At 37.8% G+C, this 22,938-nt stretch overlaps 1 protein-coding gene across 3 annotated transcripts in view; it reads right to left on the bottom strand.

The window, feature by feature from the left end:
- The window catches only part of LOC139954203 (prickle-like protein 2), a 102,091-nt gene that overhangs the window by 29,428 nt on the left and 49,725 nt on the right, over positions 1 to 22,938 (bottom strand). The window contains exon 1 of one of the 3 annotated variants that reach the window (XM_071953918.1): positions 4,042 to 4,248. The exons of the other annotated variants lie outside the window; for them this stretch is intronic. The gene's annotated coding sequence lies outside the window, so the exon portion shown is untranslated. Of the gene's footprint in view, positions 1 to 4,041; positions 4,249 to 22,938 lie in introns of those variants that run through there. 3 annotated transcript variants of the gene reach the window in all.

Genomic DNA, 22,938 nt, shown 5'->3' with positions numbered 1-22,938 from the left:
CACGCATGACAAATACCAAAGTACAGCGACTGAGCGGTTTTTACGCCACAAAATAATTTCTGCACCTTCTCACGCCACGGTTATTTGGACAGTGAATAATCCAAAACGATATACACAAAAATCCGCTGGATTTTTTGGGCTCCTTCAGGGAGAGAAGCGCCAAGGGAGTAGATGGTGGAGGAAGTCTTGGAAAGTAATAAGCACTGGCCACAGTCCTTGTAAAGGTGGGACACAAAGGCAGAGAATGGGGTGTTAGCAGCTATTCCTCAGGCAGACACAATAGGCAAGTGTGGAACAGCCTAGGGGCTATGTACACAGCACATTATTGAGCAGGCTGGTGTAGTGTACTCAGATGTAGAATTGCCTGAAATGCAATATGTTGGATGGTGAGTAGGGGAGAGTGTTAAGGTGTTGACCAGGTTGTTGGCGAATATTAGAAGAAAAGACTGCAGGGAGAAGAGGTGTCGATAGTCTCAACTTTAAAAAGTGCCTAACCAAATTTTGGTTTTTTTGTGATGGTAAAAAGAGTTTGTATTTTTTAACAACTATAAGTTGAGAACAAACAAAATGAACAAGTGATTTTTTGAAAAGGTAAAATAACAGCCCAGTTACTTCCCAAATCTGGATACTTTTTATACTTTGCATACTAGCCTTCAAAACCCCATTCTTCTCAAATCTCAGATCAATCGCAGCATGGGAAAGAATTCAAAATTGTATTCTTCAATCGTGCTAAATGTCCAATCCTACATATTTTGAGGCCACGTCATACAAGAAACCTTACAGGCAACCAGGTCCAGGTAATCCTCATTATAGAAATAAAAACATTCACATTTACTTGAAGGTAGTAACTTGTTAGACGTCATGCTGTTTGAAGAATGTCTTTTTTTGCGGACAGCGACTCGTTCAAAGCAAACTATTCTGAGCTAAGCAGATTGCAATGTGCTTAGCAGTTATATGAGACACAACAAGGTAAGGATCTCTGTATTAACAAGTAATGAGTGCACAAACCTAATCAAGTAAGTATACATCATGTGTGTGCAGTGTACCTAACATTGGCCCAACGCTACATAGGTTTGATTACGGCGCCAGATTGCGTGACTTGCTCTCACCAAGCTTTGACTCAGTCTTATTCGGGTCCATGAGCAATTTCAGCACAGATATTAGCTTTCTGCCTAGTTGGAAATTTGCCGCCTTAGGGCGGATATGCTGAGAGCAATCTACCAGGAGACCGCCATGAATTCAAGATGCCATGGAAAGTATCTCCAATGCAGATTCTAAATTTAATATTAATGAATCTTCTTGACCCTCTTTTTGGCTGATATTTTCTGGACAAATTGCTATTTGAAGACATTTTAATTACAGGGGAAACTCACATTGAAATATCGTTGTATAGATTTTGCACTTGTTAACATATTTGAATCAAAACATCAGTCGTTTACAAACCACTCAAACTGACTTTAATTATTGTATTGCTACAATTTTTGACATTGTTTTTAACCAAAGGTTCAATAAAGCAGACAGCTTTTGTTCATAGAGAATTTCAGGCTGATGAGCCACACACAGATCACTGCTAATTTATTGATGGAACATGCATTACATTATTTTGCCCAGCAAGATTGCCGGGACGCTCTAATATTGTAGTCCAATATGTCTTGTGTTCATTGCGAACAAATTTGACAAGAATTGAATCATTTCTTTGTGGATTGCCGCAGAATGTAATCACAAAGTAAAATCTGGCTCTTCCATAGTATAAAGGTCTAGATTTCAGCAAGTGATTAAATTCTGTCACAATAAAGGTAGAAAATAATACCTCCATCTTTGGACAATGCACTCAAATGTTTTCAATTTTCAATACTACATCATGTATGTAGTTTCCAGCTCGATTCTGAAAATATGACAAACTATAATTCTGGGCATCTGATTCTCATCACACTATAACCATTCAAAGGTCATTTCAAGTTCATTCCAGTCTCACTATGACTATGGGACAACTACATACTGTAACCCTATTATAAATTGAACCAGAGACATTCAAGTATATTTCTGCTTGCAACCAGGCTGCTTTCAACTAAAGGTCAGCCATTTGTTTTGTTTTCTTTTCCCTCCTATGCAAATCAATTAAACCAAACCGATTTTTAAGGGCTACATAGTCTGATCCCATTCACTTTTAGCGGAGATCAGTAAACACTATTACTGTTGCATTTGGGAAACATTACAAGCATGGCACATCATGAAGAAGTCTGTAGGGGAATAATGAAAAGACAACTTCGTTCGATCAGCATGACCAGAACCAATCCGCAGTGATATAAATAAATGATATCTGACACACACATAGGAGGCTAGTGTGCAGTATAGCGCAACAACGCTTGTCATACACCAGGACATGATTTGAATGTTAAAAGGGTACAGAGAGTTGACTGAGTCAATTTACAATTCTTAAGTCAGACTGGAATCCAATACACTCCAGTGTGTGTACGATACATGCATACATTGTTAACGATTTAACTGAATGTATACATACAATACGTGCATGGCAAACACAATTTTGTACATTGCGGGTGTAGAAACTTACAAGATCATGAAATGGTTAGAATTAGGTTCTTGCACTTTTAGGATGACTTCTGACGGTTACTCCAAAACAAAAACAAATATAGGCCTACTGAACTAAGATAATGCTGTACCATTAAGGCAACGGTTTATAGTAACTGATGTCAGAGGTTATATCCCTTTATTTTCCTCTATACTCAAAATGTATGCACATTATACATCTAGGGCATAATCAGTAAAAATACAAAGATTTGACAAGGTTATTATAAGGACTAAGTTTATTTCAACGACTGTTGGTAATTTAAAACAATGGAAAAGTCTTTTTGACCCAAATAACATAATAAAATGGAAGTGTAAGTTCTATACACCCAGCGCATGTACAACTTTCATTTTTCAATTCGCCCTGAATAAGTAAAGTTACTGCCAACAAACACAATGCTGGCTCTAAAGTTCACAACTGTTAAAAAACAAAAAACAAAGTCAACGTAGATTAAGGTAGATGTTTTGCAAACACAACTAAATGCATTTATTTTCAACCCCCCCCCCCAATGTATATATCTTTGGAGTTTAAAAGGTCCAAGGCATTCAGCAAACCTTGACGCATTATAATGAGGTTCTTTAGTTGGCTTATTTTGCGCTCAGTTGGGGGGCATAAAGACTTGTCGCGTAGGACTACACAGCTATGAAAAGCAACTGAAATGAAATACTCTCTGCACTAGGCCAGGAACAATGTATCAGTAATTGGGTAGCGCTCCAGTACACTCAACTCCAAATATTGTGGTTATTTTCCACACTAGCTTTGCTTAACACACCTCCCAGCCCCACCCCCCCCACACTACTAAGGTTAAATTGCTTCGTTTGTCAAACAACGTTTGGAATTTTGTTATCAGAAATGGATATTAACCCTTGACTACCAAATACTTGGTAAGAGGTTAATTTACATTTCTGAAACAAAATTCCAGACTTCTCCCAAGTGGCAGAATTTATTTTTACCGCATAATATTCTAGCTGATTGGGGACCGTCATTGTGGATGTCCATATAAAGGTACACAACTGAATATTCCCCAACAAATTAATATCTCTTACACATAATTGAATTGTTCTCCGGTTCTCCTAAGGGTAAATAACAGGAGTACAACTAGATTGATGTTTTGACCTGCACTGACCATCACTGACAAATGAAAACATTTGGGCTACAATGCATCAATACTTCATACAGTACATGTACACTCTTTTCTTACTTATATTTTAGTAAACTTAGTTTTTACCCATGAGATAAATTTCTTCATCGAAATACAGCTTCAGACTGCATTGCACTGAAGTCAAAACAGATGTGAATAATTTCAAATAATCAATCGCTAAATACGTACTTTAAACATAAAGTCAGAAACGGACTGTTATCGCCAACGAGAACTCAAACAAGCTTGCACCAAAAAAACTTTTTTCATTTAACACCAAACTACATTTTAAAGAACAATATTTTATGAAACTTACCACTTGTTCACTTAGAGTAAATCATATAAAAGTTTCACTTTGATAAGAGAAACTGGATCCAGGATTTAGAAGTAATAGTCCATGAGAGAATGAGAATCTTGTGTGTGTTTGCCCTCAGTCTAAGATCCTGTATTGACAAGCGGTGTGTGTCCTCTCTTTAGCACAACCCCTACCAAACTACACTCTCTACCATAATGATCCCATTCTCAATTTCAATGTTGCATTCCCCACCAACAAAAGCTGCCATGCACACCTGTGGGTGAGTCACCACAACAAAGCCCCTACCAATAATAGAACAGTCTCAGCAAGGTCTTTAGAAATGCAAATTTAGCACAGTTCATTTTACAAAATGGGGGTGTTTGAATTTGATGGTGGGTGGGTTTAGGTTGAGGGATCTAACTAGAGGATTAGAGGACCTTGATTTCAGTGTTGTTCTGGATGGTGTGGGGATTTAACAGGGATTGTGTATTGTGAGGATTATGCTGATTTAATGTGAGAGGGTGGCAGCCTTGTCAGAATAGGGATTAACAAAACCTATTGTTTTGTACTTAACCTTGCAACTAACCAAAGAGTAAGGATTAAGAATTAGGCTGTGAAAAACTTCTCTGTGAAAAACCAGAAAACATTAGTATATAGACACAAACACTGTATCAAATCTCGGGAAAATACAATATTGAAAACTGCAAAAAACTTTGGTCAGTATAAAGCTTTACTTTTAATGAATCATAGGTGAATAAAGAAAACATGAATTGATGAAGTTGTGGACCAGCAACCTTTAAACTATTGTATCATGTGTTTCACCAACTGATCCATCAAGCCCATCCTTTTTGTCAATATGGGTTCAGTCTGATTCGTTGCAGTGCAACAGCGGCACACACTGTGAAATTGCAGGTAGCTTGATAAAATGTAAGAACTTTAAAACATCATTCAAAGAAATACAATTTCCCTCACATCTTAGCTAATACTAAGAAACATTTACAACTTTTTTCCAAATTTCACTAGAAGTGGTTTATCACTTTCATGTTTATATTTGATTGACACATCAGGCAATGTGTTTTAAGCAAAGGTACACAGGAACTAGACATGGTTTCATGTTCTACAAGTCAATAAGAACAGTTCACCCTTCCAGTAAGTAAAGCTCTTTTGTTTGCTGTTCTTTCCTCTAAAGAGAGCAAACAATTCTCAACGACTTTTCTTAAATGACTGTAAACCAAAACTACATCTTCAAGTGGCTTGCCCATGTGTGGATGTTTACTGGGAGTAAACTATGGTTTGAGGGATGTTTATTCTTTAGAAACGTCAGAATTATTAAACCTTGATGTTCGAAGTTCAGAAAAAAAGAAAGGAACCATGAATGAAACTTCTTTCTATTCTAATTCTTCACTCCATAAGTCAAGGAAGTTGTGTGTAGGAATAGACAACTACTGCCACAATGTTAACAAACAACACTGAATAAACTTATTTTTCCAGGGCCAGTTCATCAAAAAGTCCATACTACATGTACTGATATTGATACCACATGTAGGCCTACAGTTTTACTGAGCTGGATAAATGAACAATAAAATGATACAAGCGCTTTCAAACCTGTTTTTTTGTCTTTTGGTTTAATCTGGCTGCTGAAGATTGGGTTTAAATCTGGAGACTGTGCTGTGAATAGCCATTGAAAGCTTTACAGTGTGAACAATAACATTTTAATTAGTCACTACACATGCCAGGACAAGTCTGCCAACAAGCTTTTTATCAATGCACTCTCTTTCAAATAACCCAGTCAGCATGTTGCTGCAATGAGGTCTATCAAGCAGTGTGACTTCACACCAACAAACACATTATACACTACATCATCCACATTTATACCAAATTACAACAGGAGCAAAGACACTACAGACATTTCTGCAGAGAAATTACCTGATTTCCCAGTACCATTCTCTACAGCCAGAGACTGAATTGACCACTTGACCCTCAATAGTTCAGTATTTTGCAGGACAATGGACAGCTCTAGAATGGCCATTATCTTGCACCCCTTCAGTTTGCAACTTGCCCCATACATGATACCCAGGTCATTGCCAACAACCCCCCAGAGGTGAACTTCTAACTGCAGCAGCCTTGCTCTGTTATGACCAGATCTCTTAGTTAACTCTCAAGTACGTGCTGAATCAAGATACAGATACATTAAACCAGTACCCCATTCAAGCTGTTTATGCTTCAATTCAGGTTCAGGCCATTAGAAAACTTACACAGGTGTGGTGAGCTATTAAACTTTGCCAGATACAATAAAAAAAACCTGTGAATAGTTTGGTTTTGACCACAAATGACCCCCTACATAGATTCAACTACTTAGCCTAGTCTTTGCTAACCTCCCTGAGTCACGGTCTAGGCCGGGTACACTTAAGGAAGCGGATCCTCTGTCGTAGAAATCAATTTGCATAGACACACACATGAACAGAAGTCTTTATTTCATGTCACGTCTCGCATCGAGCGCGACGGAGCCTGTCTACCCCTCATCCAGAAACACCTTTTGACAATGCTCGGACCAACCACAAATTACATTGGCACACAAACGTCATGTTATCCGTGCCAGCATGATCAATCCTAATATTACTGTAATGGAATATATTTTCTTCTGGTCATTACTCCCGATAAGATGAACTCCAATGACACCTTCTGAAGGTGCCGACTGTAATTTCACAATCTTATACCCCCCCCCCTTACGATGGCCCTTTCATCTTCAGCCTTATGCTATCTCCGTCTCCCACAAAACTGAATAAATTAAATTCATAAACTTACAAAGACCTGTTAACGACAAAAAGAAGAGCGGTAACCTTTGTTGGTTCTGTACTTGACTCACACCTGCACTGAATTACATCAATATTTCCTGTCCAGAATCATGAGAGAGATGGTATAGGGACAGTGCTATTTCAATTTCAAAGTCAAGCCTGATTAAGACAGCACAAAGCCCTGATCCAGAGATCAACTGGTGATTCATACTACAGTCTATTGGCAAGGGAGAACTAGGCGCAGTGCCAAGCAACAAAACAATGAGGTGCGAGCAAAACCTTCATAAGAAATGCAAGAACCAAAATTGGGAAAACATCCTCCCTCCATAGTTATTATCCACATGAACAAACCATCATCCCCTTAATCCTAATTACTTGGACAGCTTCTTATTCTGGTTGGTTGGGGGGGGGGGGTACATTCAGTTACCTACATGTATGTCTCAAACTGTATGCATATTTGAATGACCACTTCTCTGGGTGTTTCATCATCCTCCATATGTCAGACTGAATATCTTTAAAGCTCTCATGCATTGGGAACGTGTCCATTAACAGATGGCACCTTCAATTACAATGACTCTCCAAGATTCTACCTCAGAGTCGGCCGAATCCTTGAACAAATAAGACACAATTTTGACAAGCTTTGCCAGTAAATCCTCAATCAATTTAAACAAACTGGAGCACCGTTTGATAAACAGAACCAGCACATGCTGAAGAATAATAATATTTATTAGTTGAGATAATCAGCAGGAGTATTGAGTTTCAAGGCAGGTGCAGAACGCTGATCACCATTGTGGAGTAATTTTGCAGATAGGAAGCGCTGCTTAATCGGGTAGAAATAATCCCAGCTTTATCCCTAACTGCACTTGACCATTACAACAGAACTCAGAAGAGCTTCAGATGGTGGACTTGTACTTTTAATTCCCATCCAAACAAATTTTAAAAAGGGACACATTTTTAAGTAGTGTCTTTCCCTACTAGTATTCTGAGTAAGTTTAACGGAAAATTAAACATTGATAATTCATAAAAAGAGTTAAACCAACATCAACAGAGGTTTTACAATTTTAATTGAATTCAATGACAATTTTTGACAGAGCAGTATGAAAAAGAAAAAAAGAAGTATTTCACTAAGAAAATTCATTAAAAAGGATCGTCTTCCTTTTATATTTTCTCTTTTTCTACTCTCTTCCCCCCCCCCACTAAACCTTACTTAGACCTGCATGCCAGTCCCAATGATAAGCAACTTTGAATTCAGCCTGCAGTACCATAACCTACAAAGTTTAGTCATGACTATGATTTTAGAGGTTTTTCAGATGCTATGGCTAATATTTCAGCCCAGTGTGGTCAATTTTTACACCACTCATAGATCCATTCACATTTAATTTTGTTTAATACAGACCTTTATTTTAAAACATAATTTAAAATATTTCCGCTAATATGAAGTGCTTCTGGAATACTACTTCATTCAATTGGAAACTCATTGTGACAAATAAAAAAGTATATAATAATACTAGTTTATTTTACAAAGAATTCAGCAGAGCTTTCTGATATAAATATTTTCTAACAAATCTCCTCACTCTAAAACATTACTCAGGAAATTAACAAATTCCAAATGTTAGCTGACCAAAAAAACAACATCGCGACAAGAGTCAGCTTCTCTTTTATACCAGGCTCAAAAACCAAAATCTAGATCTGAAAACATTGTGTTGAGGAATCTTAATCATGAAACCTGAAGAAAAAGACGCCACTAAATGTTCAAATGGAACGTGGAGAATTCCTAGACTCGTAAAATAAAATGGAGCAATAATTCGTTGTACAAACTGGAATCAATCAGAGTGCTATTAAAATCAGCACTAGGCAGTGATGAAATGTTAAAAGTATCAGGGGAAAACTTGATCACAAAGGGTGAAACTGATGATTTATTATTTTGATTTATCGCGTGTGCCATAGTCCAGATTTCATCAAGAGAGTGTTTACCACAGTTGATCTAGATTCTGATACTCTTCAAAACAAGAACATAAAATCTATGAATCTTTATAATTAAATGTGAGGAACACTCAATGACTTCACACAGGTTATTAAAGGCACATTATATATCATACTATTTTACCAACCTACTGAGTTAAGTTGGACTGAAACATAATCCACTTGACGAACTGAGAAGTCTACTCCCGAATTACAAAAAAAGGATACTTTGCGGTAGTAGAGAAGTCTCCTGATTTCTGAAAAATCTACTCCGTGTCCATGATAGTATAATATATAACAAGACAAGTTCTCAAAAGAACATAAGGCCAAGTAAAAAAGAACACCAGTTGATCGTCCGGGTGTTTAAAAAAAGAGGAGGATAAAACGCTTTTTTTTCCCAAAGGTTACTGCCAAGCATTTTAATTCAAATTGGCCACCATTCTTCAGTTTAAAGTCACCACTTACTTTAAAGGTAAGTTAAATAAGAAATACACAGAGAATTTGTCTTGTTGAAAACAAAATGTTAAATAATAAATAGTAAACAAAAAAGGATGTGGCCTAAAAAAAAGGATGTAGGAGGGGACAATTAACTGGAATTATTTTTGATTTGGCCTAATCTACCTAGCAAGTTGATAAACACAAGGTGTTACTGCAAGCCAAATATACCACTGGACATTGTTACCGTAAGTTTTTCTGTCAACTGTGAAGGTTTAGGAATGCATTATTTTATTAAAGTCAAAATAACTGAAGATTTGGATACTGTCATAATTCCTAAGCATAGGCCTTTACCTTTAAAAACATAGGTCTTAACAAGTCATTGACTTCTAAAGACTTGAACAAACATAAACTTCTGAGAAGCAACTCAGCACACTGGGTAAACCAAAGGATTCCTAAAGAACTTCCCCAGTGGGAACCTACTAAGGACATTCGGACAATGGTAAGAAACAACACAAGGGGCAAGTGGGGTGCCAGGCAAACAAAGGATAATTGGGTGGAGGTAATTCTTTGAAAAATATGTCAACCACAATGGGTGTGCATCCTTCCCCATTGTCTGTTAATTCTGAGTTGGTATTTGGATTTCTCATTAATTGTCTGAAGGTGAGGAATCTTGGCTGATGTTTTGATATGTTGTCTGGAAGAAAGAGAACCAAGATCCTTGTCCAAACATTGCTATTGGGCCATTCTTCTCCTAATAATAATGTAGCTTTGTCTTGGAGCTTGTCAGTTCAATTTAAGATTGTTGTTTGGCAAACAGTGGTAGATTGTGGTAAAGTAATTTGTACGCCTGTGGAAAGTCTTGTTAAAGCCGCTTTATCTTGACACAATGTTGGAAAATTATAATCCCTGGCAAAACAGTAGCTTGAGGATAAATCTATTTCAGCACTTGTCAGTTGTATTTACATCGTGTGGCTATTAATGGCCATGGTGGATTGGACTTCGGATTTCAGCTGCCATGATTAATTCGTACAGCTCCAGGCTCACTTTGGATCAAGCTTGCGGACAGTCAGCAAAAATTGTCTATCCTTTGTCAGACAAAGAAAAAGATTTGACAACTACGCGTATGGTGAGCACAAAATGGGAATTGGTCTATAAGCACCTGTAGAGTACAGTATAGAATAGGCATTCATAAGTCACATAAATCATGGAGGTATCCAATGGTATACATGACCACAGCCATTATGACTAGTTATTTAAAATAATAAAAGCATTACAGAGGAATTAATTTGGGTGAACAGTTTTAATGATTTCATTTTTACCTCCTTTGTTCTGAGGATGATGCAACAGAGATGGAATTTAGGTCTTTCAAGAAGTAAACAAAGGTTACATGATTCATTCAAACTGATCTGTGAAAACTTGATTGTAACTGGTTTAGACCAGTGCTAGAAGACAAGGAGAAGAATTCATGATTTAGACAAAAGGCAGTTTGCCTCGATCAAATTAAGGCTTCTCTAACTGTCAATGTGGCTTTAACCTCCAATTCTAAATCACCCATTGAATACGATTAAACATCTCCATTCTAGAGTCTGGTCACTGACCCCCTGATAATTCCTTAAGCTTCAGCTTAAAGAGAGACAAGGTGCCATCTTTTGAATCTTTCAAACCACACAGTCTGGACATCCACCCTGACCAACATATGAACCATTCTTCTTTCATGCTTTCCCAATGCATTGACTGCTTGATATGCTGTCCATCTGCTGGTGACTAAAGCCAGGTTCCTTTTGGACTTATTTTTGTTAAATTACCGCAACTTTTCTGCAGAATTACAAAATTTAATCTCATGGGGACGCACCGTAGACTGACATCCCTGTCAACTTCAATACCACGACCGTGATGTAAAACTAACAGGCCAAAAGGGGTCGCTGTGAACTACTGCGCAGCCACAGTACTAGCCAATAAACAGTCCAATGTAAACAGCTCCGCGCTGTAAATCTACAGCTACCACACTCACTGTAAAATGCTATGCAACGTCGCGGAATTTAAGTGTCATGGTAACTCTCCCCATGGCAGCGGAAGAAAAAGTCCAACAGGAACAGGTTAACTTTAGTTCACCTCATTTTTGTTTGCTACTTTCCACTTCTTAGGGAGTGGGATTTGAAACTAGTTCATATTTTGTTGGTTGGTGGGGGAGGAGGCCTATTTTTAAAGAGTTAGAATCTAACTACAGGGGTTGACCATTGTGAGAGTGGCTAATAATAGTTCCCCTCTCTCCCTCCTTTCATTATTAACTCTCAACAATCAAGCCATGATAACTGCCTATTGTCAAAAACAATTCCACACTTGTGAGGGTTTATAATAAATGTCTGGCTCAAGCTACTCACAATCCAAATGATTAAGAAAGCTTGTATCCACTCTCTGTCCTTACTCTATGTATCCACTAAACAGTTTGGGATTGTGGTTTTCTTCTCCAGGCCCATCCTGTGATGATGATGTATATAATAGGACAACAGTAGACCAGTGACAATCATCCTCTCTACAAACAACTTCACACAAAGCATTCATAATTGAATCCTGATTGAAAATGACAAAAATCCAGGCTTTCTTAGAAAGCTGTCTGACCATTCATAACCTTTCACTGTGGTTAGGAATGGTAGATAAACTATGATAGCCTGGCTCTGTAAAGTGAATGCATATCCACTAAGTAAACACAAAGTTCTGTGCACAGCTGTGCAACCATACACAACATTGCAGTTAATGGTTATTAATGGTTGGTCATCTCCCTGCTGAAAATTAGTACTAAGAGTAGGAGGGATAAGGCTGATTGAGTCCAATCAGATTATGGCTACATTTTCTGGTGGTTCTCCTAGTTCACAATTCCTCTACTGTTTTCATGACAGCATGGTAACAACTTACTAAGCAAATGAGTACATTATTGATGGGCAATTGCTAACCATTAGTCATGTTGACAAAGAGTAACACATTATCGCACACTTGTATTTCAGTAATTGAATTATTGAAGTAAACAAAGGTCCCAGGCAACAAGGTCAAGCCCACTCCATGTTACTACGGTTAAACTGGAGTCCATGTAGAGTAACAACTTTGGCTTAGGTGGACTCTCAGAGCTCGATTTGAATATTTGCCTGGTGGAGGTACAAAAAGATATGCTCAATCAAAATGAATTTGACGCCCCTGATTTGCAACAAACATTTGGCTCAAGCTGAATGGTGCTTAACACTTATGAATGATGCATGTTGTCATCAACATTTGCTTTACACTTGCATTGGCATGGTGTATGAACTGAGCTTTAATGAATTCTGAGAAGGGTTGGAGGTTTCCTCAATGATCCGCAAAGTGTACTTGCTCTGTTGCCAGGAGAATGAAGGATCCTAACTGGAAGCAGAGTGTTTGCCATTACTAAAGTGTCTGGACGTCTTCTAAATATCCATAGCTTAGTTAATATGTTAACTTTTCATCAACTTTTTATCCTTCGGCGAATTTAAAAACACTTTTTCCAGGGCCCAACTTCATTCGTGACTGGTATCCTTTTAGCTAAGCAGCTTACATATAGTAAATATTTTCTGATTCCTCCATAAAATGGGGCCATGATCCAGGTTTACACTTTGCTGCCTAGAGTATGTGGTTATTCGCACCCAAACAAAATCCAGTAATGCATTGACGCTATAATCACTCTTCACACTGCCATCTTAGAGTTAAAACGTGATGAAACAATCGAAACACAGTTACATACGCACGCACAAGACGTGTCAATGAGCAACCTTCTTTTGACCTCAAGCCAAGGGTGCCCTACTCAAATATAACATCATGTACACAAGGTTTACTGATGCTATGTAAATAGGCAAATAGGGTTCCTCCTCTGTTTTAACTTCTTCTCTCTCGTAAGAAAGTGCACAGAGAAAACATTGCTAAGCCAACTCTTCAAGTCACATAAAAAAAAAACTCGTTCCAATGTAGAAATGGGAGAAAACACAGAAAACAGTAGGTGTACAAAAGTGGGTTGTCCTCTATGCCATCTTACGCATGTATGCTGATTGCTTTGTACAAGCTCAACAGAATGCAGAAGCCCCTGCACTTCAACAAAAACCACTCTGGCCTTAAGACATCAAAGGGAAGCCGATAACGTCTCGCAAATCTTCAAGACTTCCTCAGGTCCTTTACCCCTACTATCACAATGAACACAAAGTGAAACAGCCTTTTTACCCTTCTCTGTAGTGTTAACACCATCTTCAGTCCACTCTCTCTACATTGCTTTTATAAAGAGGACCTTCAGAGGGGGCTTGGGTTGTCCTCTCTTGACATCGCTCAGTATCTTGTCTAGGTCTGTCTTGTGTCTTCAGTCACCTTCTCAATCACTTATTTACTCATCAACAACCACTGTTTACTTGTCAACAACCTCCACGCAATGCTCGTGTCTGTTATTGTAACAAGCCAGAGACAACAGAACTAGCCAGCTTTGATTGAAATTGCCCTCTGGTAATTACAAGAAGAATAGATATCCGCATATTTGACAACATTCCAAAGCAATCCAAATCTGGCTTCTTCTTCTTTTTCTAATCACGACCACTGAGGGTGAAATGCCTGGAATGTGTGACCACTCAATGCTTGATAATAATTCTCCCTCAAACCATAGAGAAAGGACCACAGAGTGCTAAAACCATGTAACTGCAGTACATGTGGTTTTATTCCAAAACAATCCATTGGGAATAGGAAAAACATCCACACGGGTTGTTAACTCAAAACAAACAGTTTCTACATGTTTTCGTTTCTTTCTATTCCCACCTCTAAATACTTTAAAAGAGCTTCTAAAACCCTTCTAAACAGAAACTTCATAATGACAATTTGATTGAATCCAATTCGATTTTCAGTCTTCACGGAGAATCAATATAAAATGTGGTATCATCACTTAAGCTCGTCATCGTCAATAAAAGGACAGCCATCCTTGCGATTTATCCATTTTATGGGAAATTAATATTTTGTAACACATCAAGTAAAATACTTTGGACTCTCATGAGTCAAGCCACCTGTCAGCACTCTAGACCTGCTGTAATAGGCAATAGGCGGCTTTGATAATGTGCTTGTTAATGTAGGCGTCTAGATAAGTGTGTAATCTTCTTTTAACACACAGTTCATGTACTGTAGACATAACTTACAGGAGCCAGGTTTTATTCCAATGATCAATGAGGCACGAATGCAAACATTCAGATAAGAAGTTTCTGTTAATTTTTCACCGTGTTGCTAGGTTTTTTCATCAATCAGTGAAAACCATGTCTAAGGAGGAAAGTACAAAGAGAAGTTCGCTGCACTTTCCCTAAAAGACCTGTATATACAATGTCAAGCCGCTTCTTCTGTAAACCCATCAGAAATGGTTTTTCACCAGTCTGGAACAATCAAATTATGTCTCTCTCCCCTGGGGAAGTTCATTTAAGCCTGGCTGGTATAATTGTCTCATTGGTATTGAGTGATTGGGCGTTACTGGGTTCTAGGATAATAATTGGTGATGGGGGAAAACAACAGTGCGCAGTTAGTGGCTCAGGCTGTCATCATTAGTAGGGGATGATGAGGTTTGCAAAGAAGACCCTTGATAGTGAATCTTGGGGACCCTTGAGAGTGAATCTTGGGGGACCCTTGACATTGAATCTTGGGGGACCCTTGATAGTGAATCTTTGGTGAACCCTTGAGAGTGACTCTTGGGGGGACCCTTGACATTGAATCTTGGGGACCCTTGAGAGTGAATCTTTGGGGACCCTTGAGAGTGAATCTTGGGGGGGACCCTTGAGAGTGAATCTTGGGGGGACCCTTGAGAGTGAATCTTGGGGAACCCTTGAGAGTGAATCTGACCCTTGAGAGTGAATCTTGGGGGACCCTTGAGAGTGAATCTTGGGGGACCCTGAGAGTGAATCTTTGAGGACCTTTTTTTTTTTGCTTTTCAATAATGATGACCACTTTTCCTTGAAAAGTATCTCAAACTGCCATTCATTATTTCCCTCAAAGTTGAAAACACATTATAACTAACAGAACAGAAGTATTTGCCGGGAGCAATGGTTTCACAATTGACTTTAAAACTGAATGACAGTTAAAGAAAATCTTTTTTGAAAACGATTTTGCACCCTCATGGTTACTTTCAATAACAGAAAACTCACCTGAAAACAATTTTTTTTAATGAGATCGGGGGGGGGGGGATGGCTAGTCTATCAGACTAACTGTCATGTTATTGTCAAAGAAACCAACATAGATTCATGGTTACATCCAGATTAGCTTCATCGCATGAATTAACCGAATAGAAAAGCCTCTCATAATCCCAAAATCTTCTTTGTGAATCAGTGGCCGACAGCAGGGGATTTTAGGTCAAACATCTAGCCTATTCTAGGGCACAACAACAGCATAAAGTGTGTTTACGCAGTTCACATCTAAAGACAGTTTAAGAGTCATTATGTGATTTCTGCTGAGATTATTTCAATTATTTTTTACAGTTCACACCAAGGACTGGGGGAAATTTCATAAATTAGTCCCCGCTTGAAATAATGCTAAGTAAAAATTAGCAGGCAACCAATACAACACAAAAGACCTACATGTTACAAAGTATTTGGGCTGTTTACTTGTTTTTGCAATATTTTTCTTGGCAAAGCAATTTTTTGTTTATGCTGAACAGCTGGATGAAATTGGGACCTGGTTCTTTGTAAGTTTGCTCCCCTCCCCTGACCCAGCTTTGGGACAAAGTAACAATCGTTGAGCATTGCACTGATATCATCTAGGTACTATTACAGGAGTAATGACCAAAATAAAGCCCAAGGGACCCTTTCATAAAGGAAGGAAATGAGATTGTACAAGATAAGAATCAAATCAAGCTCTGGAGGGGGAATAAGAACATTTGTTGTATAAATAAGCCTATAGAATTCAAGAGAAACGATTACTGACCGCAGAGATTGGGTTTACTTTACTTTAACAATGAGATTTAGAACCAGATTGTGATGACTATTGAGTCTGGGGCGGCAGGACCGAGTGACCGATTTGGGAGACGACAAACCTAAGTTGGTTCTTGTTCACATCGTACATCTTAGCAAAAAGATACTCAGTAGGGTTTTAGTGGATCTGTTGTAACCTCTTTATTATTGGAGATTGGGTTGTAAAGAAAACGACTTGTCAATTCTGGTTAGACAGGTGACTGGAGTAAGTCTTATGCAAGCTCATCATTCTAATCTTTAGTTTGTCTCGACACAATAAAAAAGGAAAGCCTAAAAAGGTACCTCAATAGATGGTTACAGGATTCGTTAAAGGTAGTAAAGACAAAGTAAAGTGCGCATTCAAATCTTGTTTTAAAGTCATTACTAAATTAACCCCCACTTACAAAATCACCCTTCAGTCACCAAGCATTAAATAATGCATTATTAAGACAACATTTTTCAAGATGACTCAAAAGCAAAAGAGGGTTCGAGGGATAAAAATTCAGTTCCTCAGGAATGATTTACGTGTATATTCACCCTTAGGAAAACAAGAAGGCTAGAGGGAAAATCAGAAATCAGATTAAAGTACAAAGGAGGAATATCATGCCCAGTTCCTCAAAAACAGTCCAGATATCTGACATTGGTTGAATTTATTGGTACAAAGACAATATTGACCCATAGTAGGTAGTATTTCTCTTGACTGATAACCCTGCAGGGGAAACAGTAAGGGATCCTGAAGAAACAACACACTTGAAGATGAGCTGCAATAGCCCTCCCGGAGTGAGACGGAGTGAGACGGAGTGAGACATAGCATTCCATGGTGGCAGGACAGCAGTTGTAGAAACACTGATAAACAACCTTTTCTTTTTATAACTCTAAGATAACAAATACGTCTTGAAACCTCATCCTTGGTGCTAAGGAGGTGTTGAGGACATTGTTGACAAGAGGTGACTGTCACACTTGAAGCAAGATGACAGAATGATGAGATTGCAAGGGCCCTTCCAGAGAAACGCTCAGATGTAAAGTTATCTTTGCAAATTAGATGCTTTTGAGTTCAAGTACTGTCTCTTCAGTGAAAAGTCTGCAAAATTTAGATTCGCAGTCAACTGAAAAAAGTCTCAACTTCAACCAGCTATGATTTGTTTGCAGCCATTTTATTACAACATAGTAGTATTAATTTGTCAGGCTGTTTTTTTGCACTGAGTGAAAAGGGGCATTCCTTTCTTTGTGGCGTGTGTCATTCCTGACAAACAGGTCTGAGCATTGGATCCAAATTTAAGGACATGACATGTTCCACATTTTAGTAACCGCTGGAGTTATTATTTCAAGAAGCTTCAGCGTGGGCAAACTCTCCTCAGCACAAGAGAATGCAGGCAAAGAGTATTATTTTATTATTTCTCTAAATCTGAAGAACAATTCACCAGGCAGACTGTAATACAAAGCTGATTTCAGATCCAAGTCCATAATTGCTCATCTCTTCTTTCTATAGGAACAACAATGAGAGCACACTGTTTGAACTTGACATTAATAAGGTATCATTTTGTGTGCCCATCACTAACTTTACCGACACTCAAATGATGACCTGTATACCTGCACATAGTTTAGCCATGTCTTTGACCCAGAAGCCAGTACCTCCAATCCATCCTATTTTGGTGAATCTTAAATATGTAATACACCTGTCAACAGATCTCTGAAATTGAAACCTAAGCCAGGAGGATATTTGGCTGTCATCAACTTGGCTTAAAGGGAAGTAATTGAACTACATTACATTAACCTAAAAACTAAACCTGAGAATGTTCTACACACCTTAAAAGATTCATATAAATTGTGGATTACTGAAGAGATGCAGTGAGATGAGAAGGCTTATTAATTATGCAAATTCCCTAAAACGCTAATTGGGATGTTAAGTTTCAAATCCTTCATTGGGTCTATGCTTACATTTTTACAGATTTCTTAATTCCAAAACATCAATGAGCACCAACCACATAAGGATTCAGTTTAAAGGCACGATTTGGAAAAAAACCTTGAAAACACCAAGGTTTTGTTACAGAAGCCCTCTGGCAAAACTCATTCCACTAAATATCATAATCTATAATTAGATTTAAAACCACCACCTTCAGTGAACTCCACCAACAAACAAAAGAGAAACTTCGATCCCAAAACTCATCAGGTAAAAACACCCCTTGTAAGAATTCCCCCAATTCCCAGGTGCCGCCTGCCCAATACCCCTAGCTCCCAACGATGTGTGTATCCCCCACCAACAAGAAAACCAAACTCCCACTGGGGACAGCCCAAAACAAAACAAGAAGGATTCCACAGTGATTTGTTTTGAGGCAATAAGCATACATAACTTGAGTCACGTTCCACAGATTTACACAGGGTCTCCCACCCAATGATGAAAGGTTTTCATTCCCTCCGCTATTTGTGGTGTTACGGTCGTCATGATGATTACTTCACAAAGGAATTGTTGTGTCTATTAATTTTGTTTAACCCTCCCTTCAGATGAGTTGGAAAGATTGATGAGTGTAGCACATGACTCACTGCTATTACAAGATAAGTGAGTGAGTTCGCGTGTAAATGAAGTATCGGCAAACAAACACTCTACAATCCCTTTTCCAATTATGGAACCTTTGCAAATATTTTCATTTCTCATCAGATAATTTCAAACATGGCATAGCTTTAAGTGATTATCTGAAAGAGATAAATTGATCAATGTCCATATGAAAGTTTAATTGGGATAGGGTTGGTACAGGTGCATGCAAAAAAAACATCCACAAAAATGTTTCCAGCTAAAAAGACTACTGCTCTTTGTGCAAATAGATTTGAAATCCAATCGTGCATTCCAGCCTTACAAGGTGAAATAATGTGTGCATACAAAAATGGATTAAGATTTAAAAAAATATAAAAAAATATGTAATTTTATGGAAAAGTAGAGTTCCCATTGAAACATTTCAAAATACCTGTCACTTTTGGTTTATTATTAGTACTTTGCTTTTAAACAGATAAAAGAAAACCAAATACTTCCAGATTCAATTACAAAGTTCTCAAATTTTCACTTGCAATTTTTCTAACCTCCCCCCCCCCAAATCAACCATCGTGGGAAATGAAGCACATGGCATCCCCTTATCCTATCATCAGACTGATACCCAATTATATGCCTCATAAACTTTAATAACCTTAGAGGAGTCATCTTAAATATGGCAAGTTATTACACCACTCCCCCTCCTGTTAAACTCATCAAAATTCTGTTTTGTCAAGACCAATAAATTCCTGACCGTAGCATTTTACAATTTTTCAGTTTTTTCCAGGACAATTATAGGTCTTCCCAGGCGTACAATAAAGACCCCTAAATGGAATGAAAAATACAATAACTGTCTCCTTCAGCTTCAAATTATGCAGACCAGCAACCCAGCAGGCACTCTCCTGAAGACGAGCAGAGTATACTCATTCTAATGGCCAGACCACACCTCTCACTTGTAACCAACATTTATCAAGAAAAGTTTAACCGTGGTTGTACCCACAAACTTAGTTGTTTTAATTCTTTATTTCTCTCAACCATGTCATCCTTTCACCAGGCAATTTGTATTATTAGTTATTACTTGGCAGAAAATAATACTGAAGGGCTCCAAAGTCGAATGTTTGTGATGCACTAATTTTTCAGTAGATAGAGTTTTCATGAAAGTTTCCATCTTCAGGTTGAAACAGTTTAAGATGTAAGATGCCCTTCCAGTGCATATTTTGTCAAATTACAAACAAATGACATATTGCAGATGTCATCTGATAGACCTATCAATTATGTATTTTTTATGGGTCTACAGTTTTGTTCCTTTGTTACATCCTGTCCTGTCATGTTTCAAATTTTGCTCCGAAAGATTATAACAAGAATTGACATTTGACACTATTTAAACATGAGGTTATAGAGACTTGAAATTGTCCCCCTATTTCATAACACATCTATTAGAAAATGAATGCATCACAAAACAAATGTGGGCCTTGAAGTTGAATGAGGATGAAGTACTAGCAAACAAACAAGGTCACATAATTGCTTCTCCAAAACCACACAGACACCATCTCCAGAGTCTTCCCCTTCCAACCATTTATAACCCATTTTGCCAGATATCTCTTTAATTGTTTTGTTTTTGACAAAGTCTGACACTTAAAAGTGTTTCCACAGTAAGTATCTAAGAACACCCATTGCTAAAAGCAATCACTGGATAGTCCATAGGAGCGATTCACTAATGGGTTATTTACGTGGAAAATCATGAAATCCATCAACCCAGACACGGCTTTCATTTTGCTGAACAGCTCTAATGTCAGGTGCCTTATTAACCATCAAAAAGCAGACATGAACAGCATGCGGTCTGGTGTGATTTTTTTCTCATTTAAATTAAACGGCGCTTTCTTTCATCATGTGTTTGTAAATCATCCTGGTCTGTTTAGATGAGCTGTTAAGTGCAAGGACATTCATGAGAAGTACTAGACTCTAATATGAATGATTGCTTCTAACATCATGTATGCATAATACACAACACCTCACGCCATTCACAACTAGAATAAATGAATTGAATTCATGAATAAACTAACAGTAAGTCATCATTAAAGGGAGACAGGGTTGAATTCATGAATAAACTAACAGTAAGTCATCATTAAAGGGAGACAGGGTTGTTTTTAGTTGTACAAGTATCTAAGTCATTTCAAAAAGGGTTAGTCAATCAATCCTAAAATTGCATAAAATAATAATTATTTGTGTCTTTATCTTGATTTTTAAAGCAGACTATAAACTATTTTCATGATTGATGATTTCTATCATTGGCTTTATTGAAATACTTGAATCACAATTTCCTTAGAAACCCATAAACCTGAGAATACGAGAAAGTGCAAAATGGTCAAAGTTGTTGAAGTTTGCTGCATTTCGCAGTCAACCCAAATCTCATATCATGTTGCATTGTGCTGTATTCACATGCAAAGCAAGATTCTTATATTTTTATGTGTAAACTCCAAAACGTTGAACCCAAACCTAACGGTCAAATTTCAACAAAGTTTCAAATCAGATGTGCATTTTGTGTGACATGCAAAGACATGTACTGTATGTTCATGCTGTTGACAGACAGTTGCTAGGGTGGGCGGGGACTTAATGTATCAGTCCATAGAAGTACGTCACAGTATACATGCCATTCAGTTTAAAAATCCATTCTAAAATACTTCCCAAGTCTGTTGTGAGCTTGGAACTGATATGGTATCTTGGGTCAACTATAAAGACATTCTCGATTAGTCCATGATTAGGGTAGGTAGAGTAACTACAGATAGCCACTATCCAAACATGATTTGAACTGAATGGACAGGAAATGCCACTGGTCACTACTGGCAACCGATGACCACCTGTGTTGACCCAAAGCCAACACACCTGAGTTTTATTGAAAGCAGTGGGTCAAAATACTTGTGTATTTTAAGGTACAAATGACTCCAGCTTCATACAGATCCCTTGATTACGGTCTTCGTACATTCAAATACATTGTTCAGGTCCATTCTCAGTGGCTTTAGTACAGTTCGTGAACGCGAGTTAAACAGGCCCATGACTAGGCTCTGATAGTCAGTAGAAAAATTACCCTTTTTTAAACTATCAGATTTCAGTCCAAAAATTACCATTGTGTATGTACCAAATTCTATCATTAAAGAGGATGCCTGCAGCAATTCTATTTCTGGCCAAGACCTACTTGTAAGTTAAAAAAAGATTGAAATTACTAAGAACAGAACTGGAACAAATCTACTAAGATAAAATTTAAGAGACACCTCATTGAAGCATTCATGACATCTTGCATTCCAAAATCAGCCAAAATATCTCAAAAATGAAATGTTTTGGACCAATGTTTCTTTGAAGATACAGTGAACAGGCACTCAATGAGCACAAAGACACCACTAACTGTGTACAACACAAGAGGGGGCTGTTTATACTTTCAACACATGCAGCAAGTTAAGAGGCAATGCTAGGAGAAATAACCACTTAGTTCTTGATGCATACATGAAACACATTTATATCTGATACACTTTTCTTTTTGCTTACATGTCCCATAACAAATTTCCCCATTTTCGATTAAATGTACACATACTACATATAATCAGCACAATTGTTAACTCAATCTCATTGTCAGAGACGGTTTTAGCATTTAATTTCTGTCCAATAAAACTATAAATAAGTGGGTTACCGTAAAGACGGAACTACTTTTAGTTTTTCTCCCTTCAGCCAATGCCAATGGGATAACCGAAACCTAAAGTAAACACTGGAGTAAACAGAGTGTTTGTCCTATAGTAGAGTGTATTGTCATGAGCAAATAGACTTGGGTCAAGATGTATGAACACTGTCACTGGAGAATACTGACTTCATAAGCTGTGACAACACAAATCCTATAATCTACACCTCAATGGGATCACTAGAATGATATTATGCCAAAAGGGGAATGCAAGTTTCATGTTTCTACAGCTAAAATAAATAAATAATTGACAAGAGGACTTCAAGAGAGGAACTGTTTTTGAATAAGTAGGATTTGAAATTGGAAATACGATATAAAAAGGTTTGCGGTAACACCATGCATTCTCCAGAAGACGATCAGAACATACTGATCGAAACGTCGAGTTGAAACCAACGGTTCTTTTCAGAACCACCCCAACTCATTAGAGATAGTCATTACATGGTTTTTCCGCAAACCTTTCTATATTGTTTTTGTATAGATCATCCCACACATTTGTAATTAAGGTTATTTGCAATG

This window comes from Asterias amurensis, chromosome 2, assembly GCF_032118995.1.
Source record: "Asterias amurensis chromosome 2, ASM3211899v1".
Classification (NCBI taxonomy): Eukaryota; Metazoa; Echinodermata; class Asteroidea; order Forcipulatida; family Asteriidae; genus Asterias; species Asterias amurensis.
This window is presented reverse-complemented; position numbering and strand designations above follow the sequence as displayed.